Raw genomic sequence first — 15,682 nt, forward strand, 5'->3', positions numbered from 1 at the left:
ACCTACACGCGGCAGAGATAACTGCAATACCTATTGAATAATAAACCACATTCGTAATTAAAGATTTTTAAGGAGCGAAGATTTCAAATCCCTTACACTGTACGTGCCTCACCCCATTTACCTCTTCCCCCACCCAGCTCATTTCACCCATCGCTGTATACTGTATATCCATTTACTGTAGTGGAAAATGACAACTATGAAATAAACCGAATTTTAATTAAATTGGTGTTTCACTTAATTGTATCGTATTTGTAAATAAAAACAGCAAATTATAATATTTTCCATTGTTATGTTTATACTTTCTAAAGCAAGTGATTAACCGTGCGTGGTCTGCCGCCGTTAACCTCAATTTTAGGATCAAATAACTCCCTCATTATTAAGGTATGCTATTGAAGGATATTTCATATTTCCTAAGAGAAAGAATTATTGCTAAAATATTTGTTTTAGTTTATGAAATAAGCTGTATTTCTGTTTAAGAAAGTATAAAAATTGACCAATAGGCGAGTTTTAACAATGCTTACAACTTTACATCTTCGTTATTAATGAACATGTAAACATATCATCTCTTGGCAAAGATGTAAACAATCCTAGTTATCAAAATTAATGTTTTTGCTCTAATATTTTGAAATAATTCTTGTTTTTATCATCACTCTCTTGCCATAGATTGGGCCCGGAAGTTTCTTCCAAGTCACATCAGTTAAAGAGGACGTGTAGTGTTTTATTGTTCTGCACCTAGAGCGTTGTGTCAAAGTAATTATATAAGGACACTCAAAGAGGTTTTCTGCTCTACCCGCAAAGCATTGAGTCAAAGTAGATATATGAGGACACTCAAAGAGTGCCTCTGCTCCGCACAGGTGTGTAGCTCTGCCTACGAGCACCCAAAATCGATCCGATTCAGAGCTGTAAGGGAAGGCTTTAGCTGCAGAGAATAGTGGTATAGAATCAAGTCCCAGTGAGTAAGAGAGACTGGGAGAGGAGAGAAGGACAATTAGTAGTAGAGGAAAGGAGCAGTTGTAAGTGTAAGAAATTATCCCTGCTCTAGAGATTGTGAGGTAGCGAGGTTGGTTTGGGGTGAAAGGGAGGATATGACTTGAGGTCTGAAGGGGATCCGGGACATTTCGAAGGGATGAGACCCGGGTGAAAAGGTGGATAGCAATTGGGACTAGGTCTTGCAAGGGTAAGATGTTTAGCTGGTGGGTGATTGAAGGGGAGAATTGGGACGGGGAAGGATTCGGATGAAGTGAGGGCACTGGAGCTCTCTGGATGACAGGGTCAGGAACGGTAGTAGCCACGGTGGCCGGATCAGGAGTGGAGGTGGTTCAGATGACAGGATCTGGAGTGACAGCGAGTGGATGGTGGCGTCTCTGTCTAGGGATTCTCTGCGGTTTAGGTGTGTTGACTATATGAGTGCCTTGCATGGCTGCAAACCTCTTTAGGTGCTCAGAGCACCTCTTGTTCCATGCATGGTGGGAGCGAGAGCAGTTTGGACATCTCGGCTAGGTGGCTTTACCTCGCTTGTGGGCATCTATGCATTCTTATGAGGGGTGGCGTCAGCTGCAGACTCCGCAAATATTGGGTCCTCCACAGTGCTCATGGTGATGACCATACCATTGACAATGGTAGCACCGAAGCAGCTCAGGAATGTAGTCAGTGATGGAGAAGGTGCCCCATATTCCTAAGTCGAGGGTAGGCGGTTTGGTCCCATTGACTGTGGCGATTATGTTGTTGACAGGAACTTCCTCTTGATCTTTGCGATGTTGTTGAGAGAGGTGGCTATATCTAGCGGCATGGAGATTGGGTATCTGGAGACGACTACTTTGCGCTGCTTCTTGGCCAGATCTAGAAGCTCCAGGAAGAAACTGACACACTCCCAATTCTTGGGGGTGAGAATGAGCTCCCCTTTGCGATTTGGTCAAGTTGAGAAATTTGATTAGGAGTTGGCAGAAGCGAGGGCAGGAACTGCAGCATAGGAAGGTTTTCCTTCAGTGGGCTGGACCTTGAACCTGGGCAAAGGTGCAGCGACTGGCAGAGAGCTGGGGATTGTTGCAGTGGCTTCATCCAACGGCTGGGTGAGACATACTGTGCAGTTACAGTCACGGTGGTGAATCCAATCAGAGTCGAGCGGGACTTTTTCAGTGGGTTCCTCAGTTTTCTGTGGCAGAGGAAGGTGGGATGGATGTCAGTTGGGCAGGGGCTGGGTTTGGAGTAGCTGCATTGGTTATTTCTTGGTCCATGCTGGAGGCCGGTGGGTCCGATGAAGCCAGAGTTAGGCTAGAGGCAGGCTGTGGCTGGGAGTAGGTGAGTCTTCCAGGGAAAGCTCAGCCTGCAGTGATTTGACATTCCTGGCACTGACACAGGCTTTTGTAGACCCGGTCATCTTCTTGCTTGGAGGTGGGAGGACAGCATCTCCAAACCAACCCTCATGCATGTGAAAACGTTGTTATTTAGCAGCTTTATCTGGAATATCTGGATTCCTCCTTAGGAAAATTCTGCTCTTGTAGAGAGGCAGGTCCCTTCTCCTACGAGTCACATTCAGGAAGAGTGCATCATGGAATAGAGTGCAATCATCACACCAACAATAGATCTGATAATGGCAGGCTTCAAAGTCCACATCAATATTCAATTTGATTATGAAATGACTCCATACATAATCTCTTGAATAAGAGTTTCTGTGACATGGAATGCACCTTTCCTTGGAATCTGGTAGGCAGAATCCCTGGCAGGGGAGGTCATTGGATTTGTAGATGGTATTACAGATGAATGTCGGGCTGTAAGAGCTCATGGTAGGCAAGGCGAGGGAGCCTGGTTTCCCCTGTGCCAGGTAAGCCGATTCTTGGGCTAGCTGAGACGTCCTTCCTCTTTGAGGGCTGAGCTATACTGATTTCACTTAATCACACAACTACAGTATATGATTATACTGAACATATAGGTAGTTAAGGCAATCCTTCCATACAAACAGAGCAAGTGTTTGGTTGTTATTGTGCCGTAACCAGAGAAATGAATCCAATCTAGTACTATCTGGCCAGTCAAAGGACCCAATAACTCAAATTCAAATATAGACATTTTCAGATATAAGAAAAAAAAAGGAATAATTTAAAAACTGATTGAAAGGATAATAAAATCAATAATTGCATGAATTAGAGTTTCATAAGCTATATATAACATAGAGATGTTACTTTCAAACTCAAATCCGCTGTTATATGTAACAATAAGTAATTAAACCTATATATATGCGTTGTCCAAAAGAGTATTATCTTTGAAAGGTTAAGAGGACTTGATTCTCTTCTTGGTAATATTGATTATAGTTTATATTATATATAGTACAGTTACATTCAATAGTCCCTGCGCATTTTGGCTGTATTTCTGATACCTTAATTCCACGCCACTTGCCTGGCATGAAATAAAGTGATAGATGTATCTCATACGTTTCTGTCTAGCAAATAATCTTGTCATTGGAGGTTCTCTTTTTCAACACAAGAACATCCATATCTATACATGGACTTCACCATGTGGCAATTACAACAATCAGACAGATCAAATTGCCATTAATAAAGAGAGAAGGAGGACTCTGAGAAATGTAAGAAACTATAGAGGTGCAGATATTGGTAGTGACCGCCAGCTCCTCCTCATTGCCACACTGAAGTTAAAACTGGAAGCACCCAACAGAAAGGGAGATAGAATACTTAGGTTTGATACAACTAAGCTTTTAGAAGAAGAGCTCAGAGAAACAATTGCAATTGAATGTAGAAATCGATTACATTAGATCCTTTTATCGGGTTATGGTTCATTCTTCCTTTACCGACATACAACCGAATAGTCTGGCCTCTTCTTTACACATTCTCCTCTGTCCTCACACACCTGACAATGCGGAAATTCCCAAACAATTCTTCTTTGCCTAAGGGGTTAAATACAGCACTGTAATTGTCCAGTGGCTACTTTCCTCTAAAGGGTAAGGGTAGAAGAGAGACTTTAGCTATGGTAAAAGCAGCTCTTCTAAAATTACTCCCTTTTAGTTGCTCCTTTATGGTTTGTTTGTAAGATTGTCCAGATGGTTTTGCAGTGTATTTTACTTTAATATACTACTTTATCACTAAAGCTAAACTGAACTCTTAAGTGTTCACTGTTTTCGTCCGGAGGACTTGACTCACAGCACACATAGCCTATATTTCTGTAATTCTGTACTTTACAATATTTATACAGTACAATTTAACATTGACTAAGCTGTGTGTATGGAGGACAGAAACTGAAACTACAGTTTGCTGTGTACAATATGTTTTTCGGCCATGCGCTGCCGAGCATGCATCTGCATACGCTGTTGCCAGTCAGTCGGCTCTTCAGCATCTTGTCATAAAGTTCGGTCACCAGGATGTTGTCTCATGGCAAACCCAACATGGCGCAGTGAGTAGGATGAGAACCAAGCCATGCCCCAGATACGTCGACCACCCATGGGCACGCCGAGGCGGGCCTCACCTGCGATGCCAAGGGCCTTGTCACAGGCCGTGATGCAAGCACAGATGTTAATTGCAGACCAGCAACACGCCATCTGTTCCCTTCAGGATGCCCTACCCGGTTCCGGAGCTCGTGCCAGTGAAGTTCCTGTCTCTGCTGCCCCTGAGAAGTGTGATTCGGAAATGTCCTTGGCAGCGTTCAGATCCTGGAGACGTTCGATGACGTGTTGGATTCACCTTGACAAGTTCCCACTGCAGGATGTTGTCCTGCACATTAGGCTCAACTGCGTGCCGGCATTGCAGCGTGCACTGGACGCTCGGTATTCAGATGCCAAATGGAACGCCCTCGCCACAGACACGGCTCTGGATGCCACTGGGAATATTGTGTTACGGTCGTCAAATCAGGCAGTGCAGGGGTCTGAATTCTTTGCCCTCGCACAAGGGAGCGAGGAGTCAGTGAGCGACTATTTTTTCGAGGTGTGCTCAGAAGGCCACCGACTGTGATTTTCAGTGTCCTAAATGCGGGGAGTGCTTGATAAAATACATGCTGTTGCGGAAAATAATGTTAGGCTTCAGTGACCCTGTATTAAAAAGGCACGTTTTTCAGGCCTGTGATACATTTAACCCTGGATAGGTACGGTGGGTCGTACGCGACCCCGAGCGTCAAAAAAAAAGAGGTTTTTCTGACGTGACTCACCCCCGTGACTGAATTTGTGGGTGATCGACCTGCAGGAGGTGTCTCCCCTACACGCTCTAGTAGTGTCCAGATGTGCATTGCTGTAGCTGTACTCCTTCCCCGATTTCTGAGACGCGTCGGGGTCGAGCGCGACCGAGTTTACCCTTCTAAGGTAATTTGCATAATTATCAAAGTTATTACGTATTATGAAATTGTCGTAGAATGGTGCAACTTGTATGGGTTATCAGTTGTGGAAAGTCTTGGTGGATTGTTTGGCTACCATGTGCATGATATTTTTTTTAGTTAAAATGTCGTTCATCACCACGAGGACCATTTTACCGAGAGTGCCCCTTTTTCATTTTTTTTTTCTTGCCAAGTCATTTTTCCGTAAGATATTGCCAAATAGTGTCGTAAAACTTTTGCTTGTTTAGTGTGGGAAAGTGTGTCTAGATGATCTGGCTACCCATGCGTGACTTTGTTTTTGTCAGATACGACGTAGTTATTGGTATATTGGGTATTTAACTGCGGTTGCCAATTTCTGTTTTTTTTCAATATTTGTAAATATTTTTACGTAGTAAGGAATTGCCGTATATTATTGATTTTTTTTTCATGTTTATGTGTTAGAAAGTGTGCTTTGATGGTTGGGCTAACACGTGCATGTCTTTTTTTTTTTATCTGAGATGCCGTATATTAGAATGTTGGGCATTTTACCGCGAGTGCCCCTTTTTCATTTTTTTTTCATTTTTTTGCCAAGTCATTTTTCCGTAAGATATTGCCAAATAGTGTCGTAAAACTTTTGCCTTTTTTAGTGTTGGAAAGTGTGTCTAGATGATCTGGCTACCCATGCGTGACTTTGTTTTTGTCAGATACGACGTAGTTATTGGTATATTGGGTATTTAACTGCGGTTGCCAATTTCTGTTTTTTTTTAAATATTTGTAAAAATTTACTACGTAGTAAGAAATTACCGTATATTATTGATTTTTTTTTCATGTTTATGTGTTAGAAAGTGTGCCTTGATGGTTGGGCTAACACGTGCATGTCTTTTTTTTTATCTGAGATCCCGTATATTAGAATGTTGGGCATTTTTCCGCGAGTGCCCCTTTTTATTTGTTTTGCATTTTTTTGCTTAGTCATGTTACCGTAAGGAATTGGCAAGTAGTGTCGCAAAACTTATATTTTTATAGTGTTGGAAAGTGTTTCTAGATGATCTGGCTACCCTTGCCTATTTTTTTTTTAGCCAGATATGGCGTATATATAAGTATGTGTTCGATTTTCCTGTGATTGCCATTTTTTTGTTTTTTCCCATTTCTTTCAAAATTACTACGTACTAAGGAACTATCACAGAGTAATGATTCATTTATATGTTTATTTGTCGGAAAATGTGCCTTGATGGTTTGCCTAGCAGGTGGCTGAAATTTTTTTTTTCTGAAATGCCGTATATTAGAATGGCCATTTTTCCGCGAGTGCCCCTTTTTATTTGTTTTGCATTTTTTTGCTTAGTCATGTTACCGTAAGGAATTGGCAAGTAGTGTCGCAAAACTTATAATTTTATAGTGTTGGAAAGTGTTTCTAGATGATCTGGCTACCCATGCCTATCTTTTTTTTTAGCCAGATATGGCGTATATATAGGTATGTGTTCGATTTTCCTGTGATTGCCATTTTTTCATTTTTTCCCATTTCTTTCAAAATTACTACGTACTAAGGAACTATCACAGAGTAATGATTCATTTAGATGTTTATTTGTCGGAAAATTTGCCTTGATGGTTTGCCTTGCACGTGGCTCAATTTTTTTTTTCTGAAATGCCGTATATTAGAATGGCCATTTTTCCGCGAGTGCCCCTTTTTATTTGTTTTGCATTTTTTTGCTTAGTCATGTTACCGTAAGGAATTGGCAAGTAGTGTCGCAAAACTTATAATTTTATAATGTTGGAAAGTGTTTCTAGATGATCTGGCTACCCATGCCTATCTTTTTTTTTAGCCAGATATGGCGTATATATAGGTATGTGTTCGATTTTCCTGTGATTGCCATTTTTTCATTTTTTCCCATTTCTTTCAAAATTACTACGTACTAAGGAACTATCACAGAGTAATGATTCATTTATATGTTTATTTGTCGGAAAATGTGCCTTGATGGTTTGCCTAGCAGGTGGCTGAAATTTTTTTTTTCTGAAATGCCGTATATTAGAATGGTCATTTTTCCGCGAGTGCCCCTTTTTATTTGTTTTGCATTTTTTTGCTTAGTCATGTTACCGTAAGGAATTGGCAAGTAGTGTCGCAATACTTATATTTTTATAGTGTTGGAAAGTGTTTCTAGATGATCTGGCTACCCATGCCTATCTTTTTTTTAGCCAGATATGGCGTATATATAGGTATGTGTTCGATTTTCCGGTGATTGCCATTTTTTCGTTTTTTCCCATTTCTTTCAAAATTACTACGTACTAAGGAACTATCACAGAGTAATGATTCCTCTAGATGTTTATTTGTCGGAAAATTTTGTTTACTTCTTTTTTGATTGAATATCATCAAATTTTTTTAGGTAAAATATTATATTGTTTCACATTTTTGTTTTTTTTTCGATTTTATTTCCCTTCAAAAAATTTTTTTGGGGTCAGAATTTTAATTTTATAGTCGTAAAATAATCGACAATTATCCAGCAACCCACCATACAATTTTTATGCATATCCAATAATAATTAGATTAGTAAATAACACCTTGAAATTGACATACCCTTCCTACATTTCAAGTGGCAGATTAGGGAGTCTGAGTCAGTGTGGTTGGCGGCCTTTTTGTGGACATATCCGAAGCGTAAGTTGCCCTATCTATATATATTCTTGTTCCCTATAGAATTTGTGATATTTTGGTATATTTTTACCTGCATAAATATCATATTATATATTAAATATATGTATTTTTTTTTCGAAATCTCTAAGTACTCAAAAAATTACCTTTAGATATGGCCCCTGATATAAATGTAATTTACAAAATAATGAAGATTTTTTTACATATTTCTATTTTAGGATAACATATGTTTATTCCCTAAAAAAATTAGCCACTTCCTATTTCATTTGGGTACCCAAAAAAATTCATGAAATTTGGACAAATTTTTTTGGCCAAAAAAAGTTACCCTTTTTTTCTCATTTCAGATCTTCACCTCCATGGGTCTGACTTCATCCAAAATACATCAAGATGTGTCCTAAACATTCAAGAATCAATTCCTAAAAGGATTTGTGTATATATGTATAAACTTTTTTTTTATGAATTTTTATGTCAGGTCTTTATTTTTCTACTTAATTTTTTAAAATATTTATAATAAATAGTTTTTCTGCAGATGAGTAGTATTTATCTTTACAGTTGTTTTAAGCATTCATTGAAGTTTTTTTTGGCAAAAGAAAAAAAGAGGTTACTGCCAAAACTGATTTTTCAAGAATTTTTTTTGGCGTCGGGGTCGTTCGCGTCCGAGTATACCCTTAAAGGGGTGTCCGAGCAGCGTACCTATCCAGGGTTAAAAGTGTAGATGCCTTTCAGGCACTGTGCTGCACTTTCGAAGCTGCACGCCAAGACGTTGAAAGTGTCCCGCATGTCGCTATCGGTGAGAGGGAATCTGCTGGCACCTCGAGTGATGACGTCACAGGCAGGGATGACGTAGAGCCAGACGTCGCGGTGTTGTGCGGCAACTTCAATGTAAAGTGTTGCGGAAATTGTGGGCGACGCCATCCGTTTGGTCGAGCTTCGTGCCCCGCAAAAAGTATGACGTGCCACGGGGGCCAAAAGGCAGGGCACTTTCAGAAATGCTGTAGGAGTATGAAGAAAGCGCCGCTTGCCTTGAGTTTAGTGATTGTTGCAGACACACACCTCTCACCCCACCCTACAAGCAAGGCTTGTGTACCCATAGGAACGGGAATTCAGTATCTACACTCGTCGTAGCAGATACAGGAGCACAGATCTGCGTTGCCGGACCCATGATTCTTTCAAGCCTGCAAATAAATCCCCTGGAGTTTCAGCCGCAAACAGGTCTGAGGGACGTAGCTAATCTCCGAGTGAGATGTCTCGGATCAACGGCATGCTTCATTGATATACGTGGGCGACGCACGAAGCAGGAGGTTTACTTTGTGCCGACGGCCAAGAACTTCTATATATCACTGAATGCTTGTAAGGAGCTGGGAATAGTACCGCCTGGCTCCCCTCACCCCTACCATCTCGTTGCATCAGCTGATGTGCTTAACGAAGAAGTCGCACGGCCTAACTCTCCTAAGACAATGAAGCCAGCCACCTTACCCATCCCGCCTGTGGAGGAGAATATACCAAGACTTGAGGAATGGTTATTACTGCATTTCTCATCAACAACCTTTAACACAACAAGGGAACCTTTACCTGTAATGACGGGCAAGCAGCACCGCATCCATTTGTTGCCTGATGCTGTGCCTTATGCCTGTCACACGCCCGCAACAATCCCTAAGCATTGGGAAGAGGAGGTCAAGGCCCAACTTGACGAGGACGTTCGGAAGGGTGTGATAGAACCAGTCCCAGTGGGGGATGCAACAGAATGGTGTGTGAGGATGGTCGTCGTAGCCAAAAAGACGGGACAACCTCGCCGCACAGTAGACTTCCAGCGCCTCAACGCCCATTGCACTGTCTTTGTGAGACTCATCATACACCAGCACCCTTCAACATGATTTCAAGCATCCCTATTCACACGTACAAGACTACGACGGACGCCCACTGGGGTTTCCATCAAGTTGAATTGGACGAGGTTAGCCGCCCACTCACGACCTTCATCACCCCATGGGGACGATACCGTTATTGTATAACACCCATGGGTCACTGTTCGGCGTCCGACGCCTACACAAAAAGGTTCGATGATGCCCTGCAAGACATCACCAGAAAGCATAAAAGAGGCGTTCTGACATGTATATGAATTCCTGTCAACGTGTGCCTCTGCAGGTATCACACTAAAGCCCGAGAAGTTTAAATTCTGCAAGAGAGAAGTTACTTTCGTCTTTTATCACCTGGGATGGGAGTCATACAAGCTCGCAGACGAACGACTAGACGCCATTCGTAACTTCCATATGCCAGAGAAGCCCTCCATCACGGATATTAGGTCGTGGTTCGGATTCGTGAATCAATTAGCTCCCTTTCTTGCAACGGAACCCATCATGGAGCCCTTTAGGGGACCTCCTCAGTAAACCCACCGGAAAAAACGTCTACTGGGATAGCCAGCTACGTGACAAACTCCGGCAGGCACAGGAGGTCATCTGTCAATTAGCCAAGGACGGCTTGGCATATTACGACAAGACACGCCCTACGACGATAATGACGGATTGGAGCAAGGAAGGCATCGGTTTCATAGTCCTTCAGCAGTATTGCGTTTGTCAGTCAGCTGACAGCCCCTTTTGTTGCAAGGGCACCTGATGCCTTGCCCTGTGTGGTAGTCGACACCTCACCCCCTCTGAAGCTAGGTATGTCCCCGTAGAAGGAGAAGCCCTGGCAGTTATCTGGTGCTTGCGGAAGGCCAGGTTGTTCCTACTTGGGTGTCCTAATCTCACCATCATCACGGACCACCGTCCACTCGTCAAACTGCTGGGTGACAGAGCCCTCAAGGACGTCATCAACCCAAGATTATTCAACCTGAAAGAGAAGACACTCCAGTTCAAGTTCCACATGAAATACCTGCCCGGAAAAAGGAACACTGCCGCGGATTTTCTTTCAAGGTACCGACCATGCGAGCATCCCATGAAGCTTCCGACATGGATTTGGAGGATGACATTCAAGTGGCAGTGGCATGTGCAACCACGGCCGCCTTGGAACCGGACATCATCATGTTGGATGAAGACTGCATCAGGAGCACCGCATCTAACAACCCTGTATATCAGCTCTTGCTTGCCAGGGTTGCAGCGGGTGACTGGCCCCAACAGAAATTGCAAGAACTTGTCTGCCTTCATCCCTTCTTCAGTGTTCGGGACTGGCTAGCCATCAACCAGGATCTGGTGACATACTCAGTGGACCAAGGATGTGTTCATTTGGTCATCCCCGAGGATTTACGCCACCAGGTAGCCGCTAACCTACACACTGGACACCAAGGCCTCGACTCTATGCTTAGAATAGCCAGGCAGTCGGTCTATTGGCCGGGAATAGAAGGGGACCTTCAGCATTGCCACGCCCAATGCACTTCATGCGATGAACACGCCCCCTCACTGCCTCCTGAAGAAATGATGCACACGCCCCCTTCGGAATACTCCTTCCAGCAAGTCGTCGCAGATATGTTCCAGATAGAAGGCAGTGTATACATGGTATATGCAGATACACTAACAGGTTGGTTAGAAGTAGCTTATTTCCCTAAGGGTGCCACATCTAACAAAATCATCAATCACCTTCAATCAAATTTCTCGTGTTGGGGAGGCCCGGAACAAATATCAACTGACGGAGGTACGAACTTGGCCAGCGAGGAGATGGAGGCCTTCTTCAGGAAATGGGGAGTCAAGGTCCGGCTGTCGTCGGCCCAGTATCCCCAGTCTAATGGCAGGGCAGAAGCAGCTGTCAAATTGGCAAAGAGGCTACTCCGAGAAAACAAGCTAAAGTTGGAGCCCTTGAGTCGGACAAAACGGCCCTGGTGATACTTCAGTATCTCAACACTCCCCTCAGGGAGATTAACAAGTCGCCGTCTCAAGTGGCAAGGTCGCAGGAGATGATGCGCATCCCTGGCACTACCAGAAGACTGCCGCCCATCAAACTAGGTACCCGTGTACGCATACAAAACCAAGCTACCAAGCAGTGGGATAGAACGGGCATAGTAACGGAAACAAAGCCCCATCGTCAGTACACCGTCAAGCTCAACGGGAGCGGCAGGCTATCAAAAAGGAATAGACGACACCTGAGAGTCATCGCTCCGCCCTCCGGCACGCCCGTGTCTCAGCTCGGGACCTCCGCAAGCCATACCCCGACAGAACAGGTAACACCCCATACAGGAGCCCAACGTCATTAGTAGGCCGAGAAGGGCCGCCGGTAAACCTAAGTGGCTCAAAGACTTTGTAGAATGGTGTTATTATCGGCACAGTGTAAAATCCGGACGTCGGACGTCGGACGTCGGATGCCGTTATCATTGTTGTAAATTTCTTGAAATTATTTGTCTGTGATAAAACTTTTTACATTTACCTTTACATTAATTTTAATATTTATCTTTTCTTAATTGTGTTATTATTTCTTTCAATTGAGTATATTTGCTTATATTTATGGTTATGGGAAATAATATGGTGTAGGGTGGTGGATTAGTTGGTTAGACTGTCGATTGCCTTCCCGTGGCTCTGACTGGGCAACAGGCACAGGCTATTATAAGACGAATAAAAACAAATTGATTGATAAAATTTCAGTACATTTCAAGTGAAATAGGCTTCATTTCTTACATGTAGTATCCTTTTGTCTCGCTAAAGTTGGCAACCTTTTAATTGGTTAGTGGATCATACTAAACCTATTGGCAACTAAATGCAGGGTAAAGGGAGTGGGAGGCCCTTTCTCCTTATGTTACTTTACAGCCGGGTAAATTCTTATCTGTGACTGCTGATTGGTGACGTCCGGTTTTTATCCTAACAGGGTAAAATAGCGGGCAGTTAAATAGTGTATTGTTGACATCCGATTGAGAATATTCTCAATAACATGAAAATAAACCAATATTTTTTCGAACATTCATTCATAAAATAACAGAAAGTATCAGTGAACATTACCAGTCACTAAAAAAAAAGGTGTATTTTCGGGTCTTTCCCGGTGATACAAGAGATTTTCTATTCTCCCGGACGGCATCCGACGTCCGGCGTCCGGATTTTACACTGTGCCGCAGGTACTAATATTGGCAGAGAGAGATCCTCTCAGTCTGGGAACTGAGCTGAGATTGCCTTGCCTTATGCAAGGCACGGGCTCTTGCTTGTAAGACTCTTCTATGCTTGCTTCTTAGATTGTCCAGCCTTGTTTTACTATGGGTGGAGAGGGGGTTATGCATATATGGTCAGTCTCAAGGGCGTTGTCCTTCAGCTAAGGTATTATAACTATGTCTTGCCTCTGCCATTCATGAGTAGGGCCTATCCTTTGAAAGGCCTATGCTCTTGAGAGAGAGAGAGAGAGAGAGAGAGAGAGAGAGAGAGAGAGAGAGAGAGAGAGAGAGATGCTTCTAATTCTCGGTTCTTTATCATCCACAAATGTTTTTTAGGTGCGAAGATTTTCCCTGGATGCACATCAACCTTTTAATTAAAAAAAGCCGTATTATATATGTATATTGAAATTGAAAGAAAAATATATAAAAAATACTAGCTAAAAAATGCATTTAAAATTATATTCAATGAGAATTACAAAATATATTGCATTTTGGTTTCTTTCTCATGTATTTAAATATATCAAAGTAATCAGGTCTTCTCAGTACATTGTCAGTGTAACACCTCTGGTGAACAGGGGGCTTGTACAGCAATAGCGGTTCGACGGGATGTTGCTGTCAAGTTAATTGATGGTTTCAATCATGATCTTATCGCTGTCGAAATACAGACAGTACGGGGACCAATTATAGTCGCCACAACCTATCTGCCCCCAAGAAACCCATTATTTCCACAGCAAGATATATTATCATTAATGAGACGTAACATCCCTGTCTATCTGCTGGCTGATCTCAATGCAGCTCATCCAGCCCTTGGTTACAACAGAGCCAACCCTATTGGCACATTAATCAATGGCCTGTTGAATAGAAACCTTATAAGGTTCTTAGGACCAGATTTTGATACGTATTTTAACAGAAGAACCTCTAGTAAGCCAGATATTTTGCTTTCAAATAGATTTCATATGTTTAATTACTCTCTTACACAAGGCCCCTTAACCACTTCGGATCATCTTCCCATTATTTTTAAACTTACTGTGAGACCCATTATGGTGGTTGCTAATCCAACTTTAGATTTGAACAACGCGAACTGGGAACGTTTTAAGGACACTCTTGATGACTCTCTCTCTACTTTTGACGAACCCGATAACATCTTAAAGGATAAATCTTACATAGATGATAAGATAGCTTTCTGGTATAGGATGATTAAGGAAGCCTCAGAGCTCCATATCCCATTTAAAACTTTCAGAATATTACCTTATACTAAAGAAACGGATTCCCTAAAGTTACTTCAGATCCGATTTAAGCAAGCCCTGGAATTAGTTAACAACCGAGGCCCCACGCACCAACTTTTAGAGTATATTCATGATATACAAGAACGTATTAAAATAGAATCAATTGACCTCATTAATTCTACTTGGGAGGCTCTGTTAGACAAATGTGAAGGCTTTTATAAAGATCCTGCAAAATTTTGGAACATGATCAGGAAATTGTTGGGCTCAACTTCTCAACCAATAGCGTACATCACCCATAATAACGAGAAGATCTATTCATCTTAAGATCAGGAGGTGATCTTCAGAGGCTTCTGGTCCAATATCTTTAGAATAGACCCAGTAGAAAATCTAAGGTTTGACCAACGACACGAGAGGCATGTCACTGAGTCAATCCGTGAACATGCTGATCATATAATACCTTATGATTCTGTAGATCTTGAGAGACTTGATGAAGATGACCCTTTCCTCAAACCTATTCAACTCCAAGATATTATTAAAATAATCAAAAGTTTTAAAAACAAAGCTCCAGGCCAGTCTAAAGTAAATAAACTTATCCTTAGTAATTTGCCAAATTCAATGCTCTCTTTTCTTTGCAACATCTTTAATGAAACTTTCAGTATGGGCTATTGGCCAGATTTTTTTAAATAAGCAGTACTTCCCTTTGTGGGGAAAAAGGGCAGAGACCTCACCTCAGTCTCTAACTATAGACCCATTTCGTTATTAGAGACACCGGGTAAGATACTTGAGAAAATTATTAAAGAGAGATTGGAGGATTTCCTTGAGGAAAATTTACTTAACAATAGCAATCAATACGGATTTACAAGGGGTAAAGGGACCCAACTTGCATTAGCTCGTCTTTACGAATACATTGCGGTCAAGTCAAATCTTGGGGGTCGTTGTAACCTAATATCTAGGGATGTCAGCCGAGCTTTCGACAAGGTATGGCATGAGGGCCTTAAATACAAATTAATAGAAGCACAACTCCCAAATCTAGCTACTAGGCTATTGTGTAACTTTCTTGATAATCGAGTGGCCATGATCAAGATTAAAGAATATATTGGACCAGAATTTCCACTACTATCTGGTGTTCCTCAGGGCAGTGTTCTCTCTCCTTCACTTTACAATTTTTATATCAGAGACACCCCTCCTCCTGCTCCTGGTTGTCTGCAAATCATGTTCGCAGATGACCACACCCAGGTAATATCTATTCCTAATAAGAACAAACGAATGCTGCAAATTAAAACAGTCAGGGAAATACAAAAAGTAAATAATTACGAAAAGAAATGGAAAATAACAACAAACTTGAACAAATTCCAGCTCCTCCCCATTTCAGCTCGCAGTCCTGCAGAAATCATTGTTGACAATGTTAGAATTCCATTCAAACAAAAGGCCACAATACTTGGATGTAACTTTAAGAAATCAGGTATACTTTCA

General features: G+C 42.1%; 1 pseudogene; it reads left to right on the top strand.

Moving 5' to 3' along the window:
* The first annotated feature begins 4,388 nt into the window (after positions 1 to 4,388).
* Positions 4,389 to 9,049, top strand: LOC137631047 (uncharacterized; annotated as a pseudogene).
* Positions 9,050 to 15,682: the final 6,633 nt, after the last annotated feature.

Source organism: Palaemon carinicauda, chromosome 3, assembly GCF_036898095.1.
Source record: "Palaemon carinicauda isolate YSFRI2023 chromosome 3, ASM3689809v2, whole genome shotgun sequence".
Lineage (NCBI taxonomy): Eukaryota > Metazoa > Arthropoda > Malacostraca > Decapoda > Palaemonidae > Palaemon > Palaemon carinicauda.